The sequence below is a fragment of the Scardinius erythrophthalmus genome (assembly GCF_964197995.2).
Source record: "Scardinius erythrophthalmus genome assembly, chromosome: 21".
Lineage (NCBI taxonomy): Eukaryota > Metazoa > Chordata > Actinopteri > Cypriniformes > Leuciscidae > Scardinius > Scardinius erythrophthalmus.
This window is the reverse complement of record NC_138241.1, coordinates 25,212,276-25,228,366: the sequence shown is the minus strand read 5'-3', so window position 1 is coordinate 25,228,366 and position 16,091 is coordinate 25,212,276. Positions and strand designations below refer to the sequence as shown.

General features: G+C 38.1%; 1 protein-coding gene across 1 annotated transcript in view; it reads left to right on the top strand.

The window, feature by feature from the left end:
* The window catches only part of ndst2a (N-deacetylase/N-sulfotransferase (heparan glucosaminyl) 2a), a 128,629-nt gene that overhangs the window by 76,620 nt on the left and 35,918 nt on the right, over window positions 1–16,091 (top strand). The window contains exon 3 of the mRNA XM_081350990.1: window positions 15,817–15,899. The gene's annotated coding sequence lies outside the window, so the exon portion shown is untranslated. The remainder of the gene's footprint in view (window positions 1–15,816; window positions 15,900–16,091) is intronic.

Genomic DNA, 16,091 nt, shown 5'->3' with positions numbered 1-16,091 from the left:
TATTTCTTTTTCATTTTTTATTAAATCAGCCTGAACATACACACTCCAGGTGGACACCTCGACCCCCCTTTGTTTGAGTGCCACAATTTGCTCTGAATTCACACAAAAATTAGATTATTGCTCTCCAACCGAGAAAGCAAGATGTGGTGCTTATCAAAGCAGCTCTAATGCAGCACTTCATATACTCTGAACCAAAGCCTAAAACCTCATCTTAAAGGGACACTCCACCCATTTGCACTAAGCTTTGCATTGTTAGAAACCCAGTCATACTATTGAATGGTCGTGCAACACTCTCTCATTTTTCCCTGAGACGGGAGAAATCCGTTATTTACCTCTTACACTTCCTCCCACAATGACGCAAAAAATCGTCATTTTGCGTCATTGTCGGAGGAAGTGTAAGAGGGGGGGATTTCTGTTGAGACTACAAGCACTAGTTCCTCATCTTTCCCAGGGGGCGGGACCCGCTCACGCTACAGACCTATTACAGATCAGTGGGTGGGACTTTACTCTCTGAAACTGAAAGCAATATCCTCCATCTTGTTTGAAGCTAAGCTAACAGACGCTGTGGAGACAGATGTACAGTTATGACAATAGCGGAGGAGAGTACTCAATATGATATAGAAGAAGAGGATTTCGGGTGTTTGTGGCTACCTTTACAAGCCGCATTATAGCAAAGAGCAGCCGAGGCAGAAGACCTGCCTGCCGCGGACGAGGAGCCCGGACTGGCTCGAGTTAGGGCGGACCGGTGGCGCCGGTGATCTCACTATGCAAATCATAGACTGTAAGATGCAACTATGAACACAGAGATAGAGTCCGTCTGCGGCAAAGAATTTCAACGATGACAATTTCTCCTGGACGAAATCTCTGAATCAGACAAGGACTCTCTCTTTAGTTTGTGTTGTGAACTATCCTAGTTTCGCACCGCATATGTTCTGACTGAACATCCCGGTACCATGCAATAATTCACCTTTTCGAAAGAAATACAAACGAGGAGTAATGCACTATATGAGTTCGCCAACTAACTAGACATTTTGTGTGAAATGAATTTCAAGCTCTGGTGGTAGCTAGCCTTGTAGACGGAGGAGTGATTTCTCTTATAGGCAGTTATGCGCTGTTCTGGATTAGTGGGAGTGGCTTGCGGAGCTGTGCAATGTGGTGCATTGTGGGAGTTGTTGTCTTTCATACAAATGCGTCCTGAAGTTAGTTTTTGTCTTTCCTCGGTCACGAAGGCACCAAATTCAAAATTTATTTTACATTTCGACTACATATATGACCCACTTTCAATAAAAAACAATGTTCCTATGGGTGGAATGCCCCTTTAACCTAAAACATTAACACTACTCTTTTGCTGCCTTGAGCGCTTCCTTTTTCCCCAAATCTAGTTTATTTAGAGATGTGTTGTTCTTATTTATCTTTACTTTGTGCAATTTTGTGTTTGCGCACACACAATAGCAGTGCTGCTCATTTAAAAAATGTCAGCGTTTCAGCTCGACATTCCCCATTGCATTTAGCTACAGCGTTACTCCCGGTGCTGTGTTGTGCTCAGGTCAAGCGTTGTAATATGATGCTTAAAGTTCAAACAATTCCAGTTTTGACCCTGTTTGCTGCTGCCCTTTTGAAGCGCAGCCAGTTATTACTAGACAATTTGCATGACATATTGTTGCCTAGTAGCTCCTGTGCAAAATCATAAAAAAAGAAGAGTATCTCGATACATCAGGATGTACAACATAACATTAGAGGTCCATCTTGACATTCACAGAATAATTATCATATTATATACACATTAGATCAGTTATTTATTTGTTATTATGGTCAAATTTGCCCTTTTTACCATGAAAAAGGCACTGTAATAAGCATTAGCAATAATACACGCTTTCCTCTCTGGTTGCTCGTGTTGGTTTAGGGCACACAGACATATTTCAGAGTGAGCTTTCCCTCTTGCATTAACTTGGATTATCATTAATCTGCCTTTAAAGATGCTGCCCTTGGGGACCCAACATTTTGCGCTCGCAGAAACCAGCGAAGAAAGAGAGCAGGGAGAAAAAACCCTGCATGAATATTTCCATCAGGTAATCCTTCGTCTCTTGGGCTCACCTCCCACTGCACTAGTCGTCCTCTCAAGTGCCTGCGTCTGGTCTTCGGTTTAATCCAACCGCCTGTGATTAGCAGGGGCCTGTCGCAGCATGGGGCTGGATTAGTCTCCCGCCCCGTCAGACGCTCGCGCCATCAGACCATTGCCTTCAGTCTTTACATGGAGCTCTTATCTCTCCCAGATGCTGATTATGGGCTGTAACAGACCACACTGGCAACATGACCACAGGGCAAATAGGATCTTTGCTTTTGGAATGGGACTGGTGTTGTTAATTTGGCATTAGAGACAGACCTCCACCTTATTTAATGAGAGGCTTGGAGAGGTGCTTATTGTCCTTGCTGGTTTATTGGGTCAAATTTCAGTCAGACAGATATTCCTCAAAGGCTCAAAGCCAAACCCACGATTGGCCGAGTCTCAGGGTATTGTTCTTTGCCTTCTCTTGTTTATCTGGTGATATAGATATTATCTCTGCTTCTTAGCCCCAAAACTGCTGAGGTCTGACTTGGAGGTGGAATTCAGGTGACTTCCAATAAAATAAATAAACTCAGAAAGCCAGTCGTTGGATCTCATTAAGCCTTGCCATTAGTGGTGTGTTTGTGTGTATAACAGGTAACCAGGTCTTTCTTTGGATGAGTAGTGTGTGTGTTTTGCCCCTGGCGCAGTGGTGTGGAACACACATTTTTCAGCTCTCCTGTCCCACCGCCTCTGGACACCACGCCTGGTTGGCCTTGTCAATGTCACTGACAGATGCGCCTGGAACCTTCCACCTTTATTTATCTCTGTTTCCCTCTCCTCATTGCTCTATCCCATATCGTTTGCCTTCTTTTTCTTCTCCTTTTTCTTCCTCTGATCTGTGATTCATCTCTGGTCTATTTCCTCTGAATGACCTCTCGTGTGTGTGTGTGAACATAAAATGTGAGTGTGGTAAATGAGCCGAACCAGAGAGAGGAAATGCAAGCTCTACGACTTTCAGGTGTGAGTATATGGTGATGTGTGCCGTGTTTGGATGTTTAGTCAGTGTGAAATCTTCACCAATACTCTTTTGGTCCTGTGGACTTTTAGAACATACTCTACTGCTAAAGTTTCGGGTCAGTAAGATATATTTAATGTTTCTGAAAGAAGTCTCTTAGTCCCTGTTTACACCCGGCATTTTGATGCGTTTTAAGGGCTGTTTAAAAATGTAAAACTTTTTATGCATTTGTTTACACGACAATGGCGTTATGCAAAGTTTTGAAAACGGTCTGTGTAAACAACAAAAACGCTAATCTCCGAAGACGATGACGTCATGCACATGCGTATTACGTGTGCAATCTATAATGTTTCATCACCATCTAATGGCCTGGCAGCAGATTACAGGGTTTTTAGTCGTTTTCACGCATCTCTGTGAATGGGGATTGTTTTGACAATGGTTTTGACAATGGTGTGTACCCTTAATTCGATCGGATAACAAGTAGACGAGGGAGATGCATACCCGTTTACACCTGGTGTTTTAATCCGCCTCTTTTGTCCACTTTCAGCCCCTTCTGTCCTGATTTCTTTGAGGGGAGAGTCTATGGGCGGGTAAATATGTGTGTGTTATTTTATTTTTTTTTTTTTATTTTTTTTTTCAGATCTAGCTTGCGCAATTTACATCTGAATGTGCCCGGAGACAATTGAAAAACCTACAGAGAGCAGCAGCTTTCGTTTCTGTTCTGATAACCGCAAGACCATGCTTAACACGGCCAGTGCTTGTTAGAAATCAGAAATGGTCAGAGAACATTGTGATTGGTACGTTTTTCATCTTCAAACCAAACATGGGTCTCAAAACGTTTCAGACCACGTTAACACGTGATCGTCCACTTGTGATCTGATCGACCAAAACGCATCTTAATACCATGTATAAACAGGGCCTTATGCTTACCAAGGCCTAATTTATTTTATAAAAAATTAAAATAAAATAAAAACAGTTTGAAACTTTAACTATTTTAAAATATTTATTTTTGTGATGGCAAAGCTGAATTTTCAGCATCATTGCTCTAGTATTCAGTGTTAAAGTGACAATGTTAAAAACACTTTTTCAGGATTCTTTGAATAAAATGTTTAAAAGAACAGCATTTATTTGAAAAATAAATCTTTTGTAGCATTATAATATATGTTGTTACTTTTGATCAATTTAATGCATCCTTACTGAATAAACTGTTGTCACCTTGGCAACAAAGTAGTCTAACTTTGACAGACAAAATTGTGGTTGTGGTGAAAGTGACAGCTGTAGAGACAATACTAATTTGTTTAAAGCTTTTTCATTTTCACACAATACTTTTTGAAGTTTGTATTGCTTTCTGAAGTATCGCAAGTAATGGCTGTGGAAAATTCAGCTTTTCCATCACAGGAAAAAATTACATTTGAAAGTACATTAAAATTTAAAACAGTTATTTTAAATTGTAATAATATTTCACAATATCACCATTTTACTATATTTATTGTATCAAGTAAATACAGCCTTTGTGAGTAGAAGAGACTTCTTTCCAACCCCAAACTTTTAAATTGTTGTGTCATGGTTTATTTATTCCAATCTTGGTTTAGAGTACCATTGTTTTAAAAAATCATTTTATGATGTCTTTTCATAGTGGATGGTCAAATGGTAAACAACAATATCTATACACAAGCCATTTGAATAGTAGCAAACATAAATGATGAATGCATGTTAAAGAATTTATAGCTTTAATGTGACCTTCATATATTAAAATGCGTATAGTATAAGAAAATCATGTATATGTTTTCCCCCTCCTCTTTGTGAATTAACACCATTCATTCTCTCCAGTGTCCAACCTTGACGAAGGTCACACTAAATGCATTTGCTCTTTACATTTTTAGTATTGTTTTATGTCTTAACATAGCTGTTCTTTGTTCATAGGTTTAAACGAACCATCCATCATAGCTAAATGGACTTTTCGACCCTTGTTCTTTCATCACTCCATAACCAAACTGATCCAGTCAGATCAATAGCTCTGCACAATCCCAAGAGACCCAGGAAAAAAATTCAGAAAAAATCCTTTCTACCTGCATAGCTGACTGAGCTGCCCATTCGTCTCAGCTGCTCTGAGACATGTACTCGCTCTCTCTTTCTATCTGCCATGGAGAGTTTAGGAAGAGCTGTGGATGGCATAGCCAAACATTTTGGTATCATGTCTCAGAGAGAAAGAGCAGGGTTCTGCCTTCTCTCTCTGCCATTTTTCCTCCCTTCCCTTTCCCTCCATGGTTCAATGAGCATCGTTATCTCCAGTTCCTCAACTGACCTTTTTGTTTATATCCTGTCTTTAAATTAAAGCAAAGTCACAGACAATGTGCGAGCACTGGCCACTCTAAAAATATCTGTCGGGTGATTGGGAGCGCTGAAATAAAGTCATTAAGTCGCTGTGAGTCACACAGGAATATGCCAGTGGATCTGGAGTGCAGCTGGACTGCTCAGCAAAGCATTGATTTTTAAGCGGGTTCTGACGGTCTCTAATGGGAGAAGTGCAGTTAATGGAATGTTCTGGGATGATAGGGCAGGTCAAATGAGGTGGATAAAGACGATGGGCGGTCAGAAGGTCTAGGGTCATCCATTGTCATGGCTGCTGATGAACATTTCTGTCTTTATAAGTTCCTTGGGTTTGTGCTTCTGTTTTCTCTGTAGTTTGGAGAAGCTTTGATATGGTTCTCCAATGTCTATTAATTATTATAGTTGATGTGGTCAAGCACAGACTTGAATGAATGTAACTTTTCTAAAGATCATGTTGGTTGGCTGGTTTTATGGCCTCTCCTGAAATGTGTTTAGTAGTGTCTCTGATTTATACCCCAGATACAAATATGACAATAGTGCTGTGAAGTTAGATTCATTTCCACGGATTAGTTAACTTTGTCATTACTCAGAACTGCTCTTTGAGGTTCAGTTCGTTTGAACTGGGGCGTTTGAAAAAAAGCTGTGAGAAATAAGCATGCCTTTTTATTTTTTACTTAGTTTACTGTACTATAAAACATTGTGAATGTAATTGGCTTGAATAGCTGAGGAAATAATGCTTCCTTTGACCTCTGATTGGAAAAAACACTTTTCAGAGCTAGATATAGACATTATCCAAGCATTAATGGTAAGGAAAGACTCCTTATACTTGGAGCGGCTGGTGTTTCTCTGTGTTTCTCCTTCATATCTGCTTCGAGGTCTTGATTGTGGCATTTCTTTGAGGTAGAATCCATGTATTCCTGTAATTCTTTTGTCTTTTATGAATTTAATTAAGAACTCTGTCTCTTATTCTGTATAAACATACCACGTCATCTACGTGTAAATGCGCTAAAACTGTTTCCATTGCAGTTTTGCGAAATATTTATTTTTCGAATTGCCTGAAAAAACACCTCATGCGAGCATAAAAACTTTTTTTTTACGATAAATGGCAGTTTTTGCGAATTGACGTGTTTTCTATTGGGTGTATTTTCAATTCGCAATTTCAATTTGCGCAATTTGAAGGGTAATGGAAACGCAGCTACTCATTCCTTGTTTCACTGTCTCCCCACCTACACGAGGGTCCAGCTGCTTTATGACCCATGATTGTGCCGCAGTGCCCTTGAGCAAGGTATTTATGAAGAGCCTTCATGAAAACCTAGTTGTTTAAGTAGTTGTGAAATCCACAAACCTTAAAAGGATAATTTATCCAAAAAGAAAAATTCTGTCATTAATGCATGTAATTTGAACCCCCTATGATTTGCTTTCTTGCATTTAACATAACAGGAGTGATTATTTTCTCATAAAATCTCATGTGCTCATTGAAACCTGGAACTTTGATCTATTTCCCAATGTGTGAGTTATCGTAAGGCACCAAGTTTGAATAAACGCATGTATGAATGATATTTTGGAGCTTATTTTTATGTGCCCATCTATGTATTATGCTTTTTATATGGAAATATAATAAATATAAATTTATATGTAGTTTTTAAATTTTTTTGAAAGGAGTCTCATCAATTAAGGCTGCATTTATTTGATAAAAATACAGCAAAAACAGTAATAGTGTGAAGTATAACTATTTTCTATTTTAATATATTTTTATTATTAATATATTTATTATTAACTGTTTCCTATAATGGCAAAACTGAATTTTCAGCATCAGTACTCCTTAATTCATTCTAATATGCTGATTTGCTGCACAAGAAATATTTATTTTTATCAATGTTGAAAACAGCTGTGCTGCTTAATGTTTTTGTGGAAACTGTGAACATTTTTTCCAGGATTCTTTGAAAGTAAGTTCAAAAGAACAGCATTTATCGGAAATTTAAATCTTTTGTAACAATGTAAATGTCTTTACAGTTTCATTTTAATCTTTTTCAAGCTTTGAACGATAGTGTATATTAAAATTTTTATATATTTAATTGTGTTTTTCTTATTTAATTTAAATATTATTGTTAATGTTTTTTTTTTTATATCGCATCTACATTTTGCCATCAAGTCTACATAGGACAAGCGGTTTGGAAAATGGATGGATGAAGCTTCATTTTGACTTATGTGCTGTTCATTTTGACTTATGTGCTGAATGCCTTGGAGGCAGATATGTGCAAAAGCTGTGTCCAATGCTGTCATTATGAGGAGACTATATGACAACAGGTTCGCCCCTCTGCTTTATCTTCTCTGCGTAGCTGAGATTAGGAAATGTCTTTTGAGATAGGTTGAGTGGTTGTTCAGGGAGAGCTCCATTGGCTATATCTGTGCCATAGTGATGCCTTTCAATCAGCCTTCTTATTATAGGATTCAAACAAATAATTTTTCACTTTCACACATCACACTGATGAATTTAAAGTGTTTTCTGAGTGGGTTTTATTGTCTCTCCCTTCACCCTGACAGACAGAGCTGATTTGTGATAAGATTTGTGATAACTCTTGCTCTCTTCTACGTCTCTCATTCTCGTGGATTGGTTTCAGCAGAGGTGGAAAGAGTAATAAAATATTCTACTCAAGTAAAAGTACTATTACTACAATTTTTTTTTACTTAAGTACAAGTAAAAGTACCAGTCGAAAAATCTACTCAAGTAAAAGTAAAAAGTAGCTCATTTAAAATGTACTCAGAGTAAAAGTTACTGAGTTACTTTTTTAACAGCGGGGGTGGGTTGGGGAGTCCCCCGAGTAGGGTTGTAATGGTATGAGATTTTCACAGTATGATAACCGACTCCGGAAATATAATGGTATTAAAAAATTATTAAATATAAAAACTGTATTATTAAATTAGGGTTATTATTATCATCAGTTAAAATGACAGTTACAGTAAATGGATGAAAACAGTATTTTTGGGAACATTTGTTTTGTTTATTAAAATTTCAATAAAACATGTCTAATCAACTAATTTCAATAAATGATTGTGAATTTGATTAAAGGAGTAGTTCACTTTAAAATGAAACCAGCCCAAATGATTTACTCACCCTCAAGCCATGTATATGACATTCTTCTTTCAGACGAATACAATCAGAATTATATTAAGTCAAGTCTCCTTCATTTATACAGCGCTTTAACAATATAGATTGTTTCAAAGCAGCTTTACAAAGATAATAGGAGATTACAGTAACAGAGAGTGTTTTGGCTTTACAGCCGCTCTAGAATAAAGTTATTGTCCAGCTAAAGTTAGTTTTTGATTCATTAATTTTTGATTGATTCATTAGTTGCGAAAAGCACATTAGTTGTTAACTTAGGGGCCGCTAACACGACACCGCTTTAACAGAAAACAGAAAACTTTAATGTGTTCTGGCCGTTCATTTGCACGACAACAGTGTTTGGAGCTCAAGAATGTAAACCTTGAAATAAGTTACAAGGTGCAAGCTTTAAAATTTGAATGTGTGCATGCGAGTAGTCTTTCTTTACAAATTGACCTCACCAAATTACTTGTCTGGCCTGCATAATACAAAAAAAAAATGTGTCGCTTCCGCGTATCCATGCGAACTGGAATCATTTTGATAATGTTTTATCTGTACAGAGGTGAAGGAAGCCTCTGATATTAATAAACACCCTGACGCTTCCTAGCTTGATAATGGCTGTGGATTGCAACCATCAGTTTGAAGCTCATAAAAGTGCATCTATCCATCATAAAAGTGCATCCATCCATCCATCATAAAAGTGCTCCACATGGCAACGGGGGGTTAATAAAGGCCTTCTGAAACAAAACGTTGAGTTTGTGTAAGAAAGATATTCATATTTAAATCTTTATGAAGTAAAATAACTAGCTTCCGGCCAAACGAACATATGTATTCGACTTATATCTAAAGCGCAACTTATGTGAGTAATGCGACATACTGCTGATATTTACGCTACGCCAGGACGCACTACACTACTTCTGATGTCATGAGTTGAATAAGTTGCGTTTAAGGTGTAAGTAGACTGCGTATGGCGTACTTTTTTGAGCTTTAAACTGATGGTTGCAATCCACTGCCATTATAAAGCTCAGAAGCATCAGAGTGTTTATTAATATAACTCCGATTGTATTCGTCTGAAAGAACAAAGAAGAAAGTTATATAGCCTACACCTATAGGATGGTTTCAGGGCTGATAAATCATGGGGTAATTTTCATTTTAACTACTCATTTAACAACTTATTTTTTATCATTAATAATTTATTAAAATGTTCAAGAACAATAGACTTCTATGAAATGTATTTAATTCAGAAAAATCCTTTTTCTTTTTATGATTTAAAACAAATATATTATCCAAACGGTGGTAATCAAATAAAAGTTTAACACATTTTTTTAACCTTTTATTTTTTGGCAAAGTGCTGCAAAACAGATTTACTCAATTAAACCATGGACAAAAAAAAAATCCTTAAATAATATTTAAATAAACTGTATTATTATTGTTGTTGTTAATATTATTATGAGAAATTCTATTGTAGGCCCACAACAGTTATGTCATCATTTCTTTGTAGTTAAACCAAACTTTTATTTTGATGGGTTGCAATGAAGTCCTGTTTCAGAGTGTAGGCTATTTGACAAGGTTTTTCTCAAAGGTCATTCTCTCAGAGCAGCTCTGGAGATGTTCATGTTTTCATGTTCTCATATTGTTTGTGAGATGCTGAAAACACCATTAGCGCGTCGCATACTTGAGTATGTAAACGGCTCGTCTCATTCGCACTGATTCACACAGACAGACACGCAGATTATACATTTATATAGCAGTCTCTTGTGCTTTAATATATAGACTACAGACCATGTCGCAATTTGATTTATTGTACAGCTTTACTTTCATGTGTTTTACGTGACGTCTGCGTTACTGTAAATTCCATTTTCATGATAATAATGAAACTCCGGGATTCCCTCTGCATAACAGAAATTCTTCGACCTTAAATTATAAACGGGACATATCTTAATCTGCACGGAGGGATGGTGTTCCCGAACACGTTCTATGTGTTTCCTTCTTTTGCAGCCAATTTGCGTCCACAATTTTTGCAAAATGAATAGGCTATGCTCGAGCCTCGAGGACAACCACGCGTTCGTTTTTCTATATCCAAGTATCCCCATACTTACCAGGGGTTCGCCTCACGTGTGTGTGTGTAAAGAATCTGTGTTGTCCGTCTCCGTATTGTTTGTGGTTTTTTCGTGTCTGTTCTCCCGACTCCCGCCCTTCAATCAATCAATGCTGAGCACGAGCGCGCGCGCTGTTTTACCCATAGTAGGCTAGTTAATGTTTTTTTAATAATGTTTTTTTTTTTTTTTTTACTCAGTAACGGATATGTTTTAAAATGTAGCGAATTACAATACTTTAAACAAAACATACTTAAGTAAAAGTAAAATTACAGATTTTAAAAACTACTTAAAAAAGTAGAAATACACAAAAAAACTACTCAATTACAGTAACGCGAGTAAATGTAATTCGTTACTTTCCACCTCTGGGTTTCAGGTATAATTAAGTCATTCACTGTCACCAGATTGGCAGTCATGTTATGCTACGCCCCCGGCTCGGTGCCATTCTCACTCGTGCAGCTCACAAATTTGAAGCTGCTCTTTGGCTAATGAAATGTCACTGGGATTTCAGCATCTTAAAAGCGCATTTCATTTATTACATCGCTCCACCCTACACTCATCTTTTATTTGTGAAACATGCCCATGATTATGAGTGTTGCTACAGGAGCACAGCCCTGCACAATCTTCAATATGATCATTTTCTAATCTTCCTTTGCATATTGACCGTTGTCGACGTCGCACCGCTCTCTCACGATTCCCTGCCGGAGCGATGAGTCACAGCCATCCATATGCTGTTACGCATCCCATCCCAACCACTCTGTCACACACACACCGCTGCTGCTGGTTTGATGGTGCAGTGCTGGAGAAATGAGTGCTGGGTTTCTTTGAAAGGTCATTTTGGATCTCTGTGGGCTTTTGTGTGCTTTTGCATGTGCAAACTGGCAGTCAGTGGAAAACTGCATAATGAGGGGGTAGATGGAGTTTGTCCTGTTCCTGCCTGATGATGCAGAGCTGTTACAGGCTGACATAAGGGTCTCCATTGCTGTCAAACACTCAGCCAATCAGTACACTGTCTACAAGCTAAGGGATTTAAGCCAATCAATTAGCACCCTGCATGAACTATAGACTGTTCTGTCACACTGAGATGAGAGGAGTTTGTGTAGGGGTGGGTTAGGGCAAAGGATGTGTTGAGGGATGAATCGGATTGTTCAGAATTAAATGCTAGTGTGCTGAATACTGCACAGATTAAATATGATAGTTTTTTTGTCAAACAGTATTTTACAATGACACCAATATAATAAAATATTGTTTATATAGCCTAAATTTGTGTCCAGTTGTTAAAAGGAAAAACATGGCATTTTCAATTTAATTTCTGGTTAAAATGTCTTAAACACTAACACTGTATCTATACTGGATGCGACAAAGTGACCGTTGTGAATCCATTTGTCCGTATCAGAAGAAGTGCGATGTACTTAAGTGAAAAGTGAAAATGAAGTGAAAGTGACACATGATGGCCAAGTATGGTAACCCATACTTGGAATTTGACCTCTGCATATAACCCATCCAAGTTAGTGCACACACATTAGGAGCAGAGTAGTGAGTAGTGGATACACACACCCGGAACAGCGGGCAGCCTGTTTGGCGCCTGGGGAGTGATTGGGGGGCTAGGTGCCTTGCTCAAGGGCACCTCAGTCATTTCCTGCCGGTACTGGAATCGAACCAGCAACCTTTGGCACCTTGTCACCAGTTCAACTTTCTGACCATTAGGCCATGACTGCCCCTGAAGTACATCAGAAATGGAATGGGGCAATTCCGTAATTATGATGTAAATTTTTATTACTGTAATGGACGAAAAATGTAGTATTAGTTGTAAAACATATTATCCTGGTTGTATTTATTTACTGCCTTCACACTAATAAAAAAATTAAAAAAATTAAGAAATCGGGGTTTTTGTGTGTGTGTGTGTGTGTGTGTGTGTGTGTGTGTGTGTGTGTGTGTGTGTGTGTGTGTGTGTGTGTGTGTGTGTGTGTGTGTGTGAGAGTGTGTGTGTAAAAAAGCTGTAGTACACTGGAAAAAGCAATGAGTGTATTAATTAGAGGTAAGGGAGAACATATCATGAGTTATCTTAAAAATTTCACAATACTTGAAATTATGGTCCTAAAAGAATTAATGGTGATAAATGTAGATTTTCTTTATGCAGACTGTCATTTTGTTATTTGTTTTCTTTTGTCGTTTTGTGAAATTCCCTCTTCATACTGTAATATACATAAATAAATTGTGTTGTGTGGTAGTATGTTAATCTGAGAATAGTCTTAAGTCTGTTTAATATAACTGGAGAAAGCCTCGAATGTGGAGGAAACAGTGAAATAAATGTGGAGAAGAATCATGTAGAGGGAGGGTAGAGTTGAGAGATTGTTCACTGTTGGTACTGGGAATCCTACAGCGCCGATAGTCATGCTTTGTTTAGTTTCTTTATCAATATTGAATTAGTCAGTGGAGAGTGGAACATGGCTCTCACTGGGACCTTGACACTGTGCAGAGGTTGTTTTATGCACGTGTGTGTGTGTGTGTGTGTGTGTGAAGGAGAGACGAGTTGAGTGCTGTTTAACTATACATGTCCTATTTGTAATTGTTTGGTTTAAATGTTGTTTTTGTGGATGGGTCAATGACATCCCTCTTGTTTAACATCCGATTGTTAATAGTCCATGTTGGAAATGCACAGAACTACATATTCTATTCAAATCATCTATTTTATTGGATTATCTGAATAGCCAACTAATCTGGTCTGGTTTAAGGTTTACCTGTGCTCTGACTTGTTTATTTGGGTGAAAGTTAACGGGGTTGGGTGAATTTAGAAACAGCTAAATTCAATGTCACAGAATGCAGGGTTTTTGAGGCACATTTTAGAAGTCAGACTATTTTTAACTTCTACAGTGCAGATGTAGACACATTAGACATTAGACGCATTTCCACTGTCGGGCCAGTGCAAGCCAGGGCTTTGGCTTGAAAATTGAAAATTTTTCCAAAATTTTAATTACAAATTTTCCACAAAAAATATGACCTAAGAAGCTTTAGCACTCTCTCCAGTGACAGTCCCAATACAGTTATATTTTCAGTCAGAGAAACAGAGGAAGCTCCCGAAAAACCGTACTTGCTTTATTTTATGACATATGCAGAGCTAAATATGAATATTAGACAGTCCGTTATAAAGAGACGATCACGATTGTGATAGCCTATATGATTTGTCTGATTTCTTCAAGCGGTCGTATTTACCACGTTTAGGCTACTATGGTTAGCACGCATAGTCTTTTGCATCACATTTAAATATTTCTGCCTTATACGGTAATCAAAATCCACATCAGATCACAAACAGAAAGTATTCAAACACTCACTGCTGTCTGAAAGTGAGTTTTGAGCTAAAATGAATTTAAAAGTCTTTAATGCGCTGCCGTCTCCTGACTCAGTTAAACTCCGCCTTTGATCGTAACCACTCCTCAAGCCCGAGCTGGCCCGCTTTGGACCAAGGTATTTGGCGGGGCAAAAATCCTGGCTGTTGGCCCTAACGAGGCCCCTTCAAGCCCCGGAAGTGACAGTGGAAATGCGATTGGCTCTGGCATGCTCTAGCACACCTGCTTTTTTCACCCAACAGTGGAAACGTGGCTAGTGTGACCCATCTCTACTCCCGTGTGAAGGTGTGTTATTAGTTGACATCCTAGTTAAGGTTCCCTCTGGTGGTCCTCTGAGAGATCTTCTGTCTTTCTGAGATCCATTAAACATTAAACTCTCAGTCTGCATCAGCAAGAACAAAGGCTTCTTCCTGTGTACTTCCTCTGTTGTCTTCTGACTGCCCTCCTTCTCTCTCTCTCTCTCTCTCTCTCTCTCTCTCTCTCTCTCTCTCTCTCTCTCTCTCTCTCTCTCTCTCTCTCTCTCTCTCTCTCTCTCTCTCTCTCTCTCTCTCTCTCTCTCTCTCTCTCTCTCATTTGCGGCGCACACACTTTTTTCACAGTATCACTCTCTCCACGTGTCCTTGTTTTCTCTCTCGGCCTCCTGTCGTGCATTACCAGCCAAAGAATAAAGCTCCAGCTGAAATGCACTCATTGACAGCAGATGCATGCTGGTTGTTGTGGAGATCACCATGAGGTCTACTTGTTTTCGGTGGCCAGATCTGACTGTAAATCATTCTTTCATAATTGTATTTCTGTTCATAAAGTTTATGTATAAATTTAATTTTGGGTCTATTTTATATGAGAGACGAGTGTGTCACTTAGCACTTCCTGTGTTAATGTGTGTGTCTATGGGTCAGGATGGTTGACTAGTCATCAAACAACAACAGTTTTTGCTTAATAAAACTACCTCCTATATTATGATTTTTGGTTCCAAGCAGAAACTGCTGTACCTATGTAAAGGCTTAGTTGTAACAGTTCAAATTACTCATGGTTCGGTTTTTATCATGGTTTCAGGGTCACTGTTTCGGTAAGGTTTGTTATCTGCAATGTTCAGAGAAAAGAGGAGTACTGTCAAATAAAAATAAAGAAAATAAGGAAGAAAAAAATTTAACTATAAGCAACAGCAATAATTAATTAAATGGAGCAAATATACAAATAAAATAAGCAGTGCTAGTTTTCAGGTACATAAATTGTATTTTTGAAGTAATCATATGTAAAATAACATTCATATATTAAAATAACAAAAATAAAGAGTAATCATTATTACAATTGCAAAAGCTATTCAGTCAAGAGCAGTGAGTGATTTTCTTGTCTTTTGTTTTTTGATTATCATTAAAAACACATGCAGAACTCAATGCCCGTCGTATGCACGCTTCAGATGAGTGCACACCCAAATCTTCTCACAGCGTGCGTGAGTTCTTTTTCGTGTCTTCTTGTGCTTGAATGTTTAAATTGGCAAGGCTTAATTAAGTTTAAACACAGATAGCAACGTGTGCTTGAATCCCAAATAGATTGGAATTATTCAAATCTCCCATTATAGTCATTGAAAGGCTTTTTTTTTTTTTTTTTTGGACCTCTCTCCTATCTGTGTATGAGTATAAGTGTATGGTCTCTGATTGGTTAATGGGTGTGTTCTTATCTCTGCATGGTTTGTCAATACATATACATCAGCACACACAAAACGATTCAATGGTGTTAAGATCATAGTCTAGGAGAGAAAAGTGGACCGTCTGAGACAGAGACACCTCACAAATGAGAGAGAGCAAATATTGACTGCAAAAGTGCGCGGGAGTCATCTATCAAATCCTCACCGCATGTCCTCTCTGTCCTCATTACAGGTGTCTGAACACACGCTGAGATTCACACACTTCGACCAAGGACAAATCAACTAACACACTGACTGATTTAACAGCTGAGAGGAGTAAGTGTTGTTTTCGTTACTTGTTCTTTGACCTGATCACTAAAATAATCCTGAATTTACTTCTTTTTTGAAATTCATGTTTTAAAGACCACTAGCTATGGATAATTGGTCTCAATTTGTTTCTATGTTTGTTAATTAATTTATTCATTTTATTTTGTGAATGGGATGGTTCCCTATGGTTCAACATGGATG